This window comes from Xiphias gladius, chromosome 2 (assembly GCF_016859285.1).
Source record: "Xiphias gladius isolate SHS-SW01 ecotype Sanya breed wild chromosome 2, ASM1685928v1, whole genome shotgun sequence".
In the NCBI taxonomy this organism is placed as follows: Eukaryota; Metazoa; Chordata; class Actinopteri; order Istiophoriformes; family Xiphiidae; genus Xiphias; species Xiphias gladius.
Genome location: NC_053401.1, coordinates 16,619,315 through 16,625,034, shown reverse-complemented (window position 1 = coordinate 16,625,034; position 5,720 = coordinate 16,619,315).

Here is a 5,720-nt window from a genome sequence, read left to right as displayed (position 1 = left end):
CCTGGCTGCGGCCTCAAGCCTCATGGGTGACCCGGGGCTCTGGATCAGACCGGCCAAAACTCAGCAGAAACGGGTGTGAGAGTCACAAACGGGAAAATCAAAAACCACTACTAACCCTGGAGAGCTGGAGGAAGAAGCAGGAGGGAAGCCGTCTCTTGGGAGAGCATCAAGTTCTGTTATGGCTGTGCGCTTTTTCGCACACACTGTTAACGGTGAGCGGAACTGTGTGTGTCTCTGTGAGGTGGGTAAACTTGCCTGAGCTTGCTTTTTCTAATCTGAGTTTTACTTCCACCGTGTTTGACCCTTGTGATGTGAACTATAATCAAGCTCCCCTCCTACCCTGTGTGACTAATATTCTCAGAGACAACAGGTGAGGCTGCCCGTATATTTATGAGTCTGGATAGGTATGCTAATTAATCATTGCTTTGCCCCACCCTCTGTGGCTGTGTATCGACCAATCATGGTTGCGTAAAGTTTGCACGGGGCGTGGGGGTGTGCCTGTGTATTGATCTAGAGGTCTTTGCATCAAAACTGTCTCTATGAAGGAATATTATACTGATAAGGGTGAAATACTGTGTGAATTGATTAAATATTATTAGAAAAATTACTAATACTAGATAAAAATGGGAAATGGAATTATTCAGGAGATAAATTATAAAGATACTATATAAAACGAATAAACAGAATATTAAAGAATACTTTAATCTTGCAGAATACCACAGCAGATGAAAATTATCATGTTGCTATGAAGTGTATTAGTCAGTGTGTGTGCATAAACAATTTTTTATATTTCAATGTTATAATATATTAAAGGTTTACATAATAATGAAGTCATTTATATTGACTTAAATCATATACTAAACAAGAATCCTTAACACATCAACACGTCTGCAGTGTAAACTCATGGATTCCGCTTCCTGAATGGGAACCACTGAGTTGAGGATGCAGTCACACACTGCCTCCTAGAGTATTCAGTGAGTCAGTGCGAGTAGGTGGCTTTTCCAGACAGGAGTGTAACCCCTAATAGCAACCTTTTAACATGAATGTCATAGTTTGATCTATATGATTGATTCAAATATTTTTAAGAGGAAAACACTATACTTTTATAAGTTTGATGATTTTTTTCTTTACATCGTTATCACCAGGGGAGAGCAGGGGTCAGCAATTGAGTTCAAACATGGGCTTTTTTTGTGTGTTTTTTTTCCAGCATTGTTCATTGGAGGGCCAACATCGTAAAGGCGATGATGTAAAGGTGTAGTCAAAGGTGTCCAATTTGGTACATTCGTATTTGTGTGTATTTGTGCGTGTGTGCATGCACGTGTGCGTCTCCTCTTCATTGGACCTTACATAACCCAATCTCTTTAGGCTAATTCTATTAAAACCTCTTTTTCTCTTAAACTGTGCAAAACTTTATCAATGGCTTCACGCTTCACACAAGTAGAGTTCTGTGTGTGTGTGTGTGTGTGTGTGTGTGTGTGTATGAGAGAGAGACAAAGAGAGAGAGAGAAAGAGAGAGGGAGAGAGAGAGAAAACTGATTACGCTCTTCTCTATCTGCTGTCACACACATTGACAGTGTTTGCCTTAATTCTCCATGTCAAAAGTGGAAGTCAAACCAACCATCGTCTGTAGACTGACAGCTGCTTGCAGAGCGTCTCAACAGGTGAAGTTAGTAATTTCATCATTTGGCGATAAGTACCATCTTATGTTCCAAGTATGTGCTTTTTATACTGTCAGTGACTTATTTATAATTTTAGAAGAAGTCAAAGTCTATTTTTGAATAAAGTTACCAATGTCACTCTTGGCTGTTTTTGCTACATTTTCATAGCAATGGTTCACAAGGTAATGACACAAATGTGGATTTTTGCAAATATATTAACTGTATGAGCATGACATTAACTATAATATATTATATTATAATATATTATAATAAAATATAATATATTATAATATATTATAATATAATATAATATAATATAATATAATATAATATAATATAATATAATATAATATAATATAATATAATATAATATAATATAATATAATATAATATAATATAATATAATAATATATACTACAGCATATGTGGAGTTACTGAATCAATGAGTCAAGGTGCAGGGAAATGGAGCTTCAGTTGCAGTAACATCTGATAACCTGCATTCAGCATAATGTACTACAGCATATTATTAAGACAAGCACTCTTTTAGAGAATAGAAACAGGATTATATTGCAAAGTGAATTTTTTCATCATGTTGGTAATTGTTTTGGAAACATCAAATATAAGCAGGATAGTTCTTTTAGTATTTCTCTGTGGATTAGAGTTTAGCGAGAGATCTGAAATATAAATAAAAATGTAGTGCCAGATTGCAGAGAACTCTAACCTCAGATTAGGAATCACATCCAAAACATATAAGACAACACACACAACCACGAGCAGACACAAACACTCACACATTTCAGATTGGGAATCAATTCTAAATCCATCTCAGTCGGATGTCGGCCAGCTCCACAGCACTTCTTTTAACCTTTAGCTTTCACAGAATATTTTTCAAAGGTTTTATTTCAATTTATTTTTTATGGTTTTTAGTGTTGGTCTTGTAATTTATTCTGTCCTCGTAGTTTGTAAAAAAAAATTTTTAAGTTTTTTAATGAAAAGATATTTTGAGCTCCAATTTCATTTGTTTTGTTTTCATTTTATTCTTTGTAAATCCATTCCTTTGTTTTAACATATAAAATGGTTCATATTCACTGTGAAAGATGAAATATGACACAAAACCCCTGGTTTATATATTCAGAAGTCATCATGCTGCTGTCCTCTCATCAACCTTTCATAGAACAATACCGACTAATCACTTTCTTACTAGTTATTGACTGTTGCTGCAGCCAGGTCCCGCAGCGTAGATCAAATGGAAGATCAGATGAGCTACAGGAGTCCCAAAGTCTTGCAGAGTGTCACTGCAGATTGACATGTTTATCTGTCTGACTCTTATTTCTAATCTGCCACTGCTGCTTACCTCCCATATTAGCATCCAAGCTGCAGGGAGTCACCCCGATCTTCACTTAAATCTTCAAAGTACAGATTTACAACCGGTTCAGTGTTTCTGTTTTGACAGTAAAGCAGTGGTCTGTATTTGTGTAAAACAAGCAGACACCTTTAACTGATAATTACAGTTGGTTCAAATTAAAGTTTTGTTTTCTCTGGTTTGTTTTCATACATTTTATTACTGGTTTCTTAATGTTTCACCATCTTACGCTCTTCTCTTCAGCTGCTGTGATGACCCAGTTTCCCCACAGAGATCAATAATTTCATTTTATCTCATCTGTCATACCTCAATAATGGAAGAGAGGCATACGCCAGTGTAGGCGGTACTTTTTTCCTTAAATATCTGGCATTTTTCTATTAAAAAAACCCTAATTATCTGTAAGAAACATGTTTTTTCAAAATGTCTTTCCAATGAAATACTTTATCTGCTGGAGAATGGAGAATTAACACTTCAAGGACACCCAAGCAATGGTTGCCGATGGAGCATTATTCCCCTGCTGGTCCAGGAATTTGAACAAGTCGCCTTCCAATCCTGATCTGAACTACCTGCCCTTCAAATCTCTTGTTTGACCCCTGCTTCCCTTCACTGAGGTCAGATGTGCTTTGTCGCAGCAGGAATCAGAATCAAAATCCCCAAGACGCCATTAGTGCTATTAGACAAAATACTTTAACAAATGTGGAATACTTTCATTAAAGCAGGAGTAACATGAATCCAATCAGTGAAGATCCTTCAGTCTACAGTACCATACTGTCCTGCAGTAAGACCCTGCAAGTTGTTTACTTTTGGTGATGATGTTGTGGCTGTGAAATCAAAAATAATAAGTATAGAATATGAAATCATTCATGAAGTTGTGCTTGAAAAGAGAGTTTCAACTTAGTTTTGTGACCTTTTTTGTACCTGAAAACTAAAGATAGCTTAAAGTAACTGTATAATTTAAGTCTTCATGAATAATTGATTGGGACTTAGGCCTTAGATAGGCCAGATAATCAAAAACATACTATATGCATGTGTGTGCATGTGAGAGGACTGAGTCAAGACCGTGCATGTGTGTGTATGAGTGTTCTTGTATGTGTGTGTCAGTGTGCTGTGTTTTTGTATTATATAACAGTATTTAATGTGCTCTAAAATGTCGCATCAGGGATTAGGCTGATAGTGACAGAGCTGCAGATTACCACTGCCTCTGTCAGTGTGTTTGTGTGCGTGCGTGTGTGTGTGTGTGTGTGTGTGTGTGTGTGTGTGTGTCTGTGTGTGTGTGTGTGTGAGCTTCCCCCCCCCACCCCCCGCCTAATTTTCTAAAAGGAGAAGCAGTTAATTTCCTTTGCACCATCTTCAATCTGTGAAAGCTGGTGTTAAAATAGCTGGGTAGGAAAAGAATCTGTGCAAGTGCAACCGTAAAAAGGATATGTACATATTAAAGCCACTATGACAGAGCTGCAGATCAACATTGGGTCAAATTACTATGTGTAATGTGAAAGAGGTTGCTTGTAGTGACAAACCAGCAGAGAATTATTGGTAATGATTTATTTTACAGGTCTATTATTTCGTAATAATTTCTTGAATTTTTTTCTGGAAAGAACCAAGTAGTTAGGTCCTAATTACAGGTTCAGACGAAGTTGTGAGACTGTTATTTTAGTTGGTTGAACTTGTTGTGCTGAGTTTATTGTTGACTTCCAGATGTATTTCCATGAAAGAAATTGTACCATTTAAACCCCTGTGAATTTATTACTCATTCATTTATTATGAGAAACTTTGTACTTAATTTATGATGAACTGAATGTTTGTTTGTAGACACATTTCACATTTTGCTTGTTTAGTTTACCTGCTATTCTCTGAATAAAAGTTTCAAGGCTGTGCTAGCTTACTTCTCTGTGCTAGCTTAGAAATAAGTACCAAATTATATGGTTCTTTCTAGGAAACTTCTCAGCAGATATTTGGAAATAATTTGCAGTTTACTAACCTGTATAATAAAGCTTTACCAAATAATCACAGCATTCTCCGCTATGTTTTAATATCTCTCAACTCATTGTTTCGGTTTTCTGGCCCACAACTTCACTGTTGCAGATGCAGATGTTGCCCTGTATCTGTTAAAATGTGCAAATAGGTGACTGTTTACTACAGCTATATTTTGCAAAGCCTACAACTTCTTTATTTCTCTTTTTGTGGTGTTACTGCAATGTCTCAGTAAATTGTTACACTATGAGATCCAACATCTCCCACTCTGTCATCACTCACTGACTTATATAGTAAGCCTCAGTTTTCACGTTCCAGTTGGACAAAGAATTGAGAGTAACAGGCATAATTGTGAATTTCATCCATTTTATCCATATGTGCCCGGCTGCTTCTTTAATTCTCATAATCCTTTGCACAATTGCTATCCACTCAAAGTGTAGTAGTGAACATACACAAAGCCCTGACAGTAAACACTTTTGTCTTCAAAGTGTGAACATGTCATGCATGTTGGCTCACATTGTAAAATGCAGAGTAGAGGCTGATAGTCAACAATCTCATTTGTTTGCACTAGTTATGCCTATAGTATGTTTTATAATTAATGTGGCAGTGATTTCTTGGTGTTAAAAATGCTGTGGGTAGCATATTAAAGACACAATATATTGTTGATTCTTGATGTTTACTGTGTATCCAAGCCTCAGGTAATTGCTGTCTGATAAAACTATGCTTAA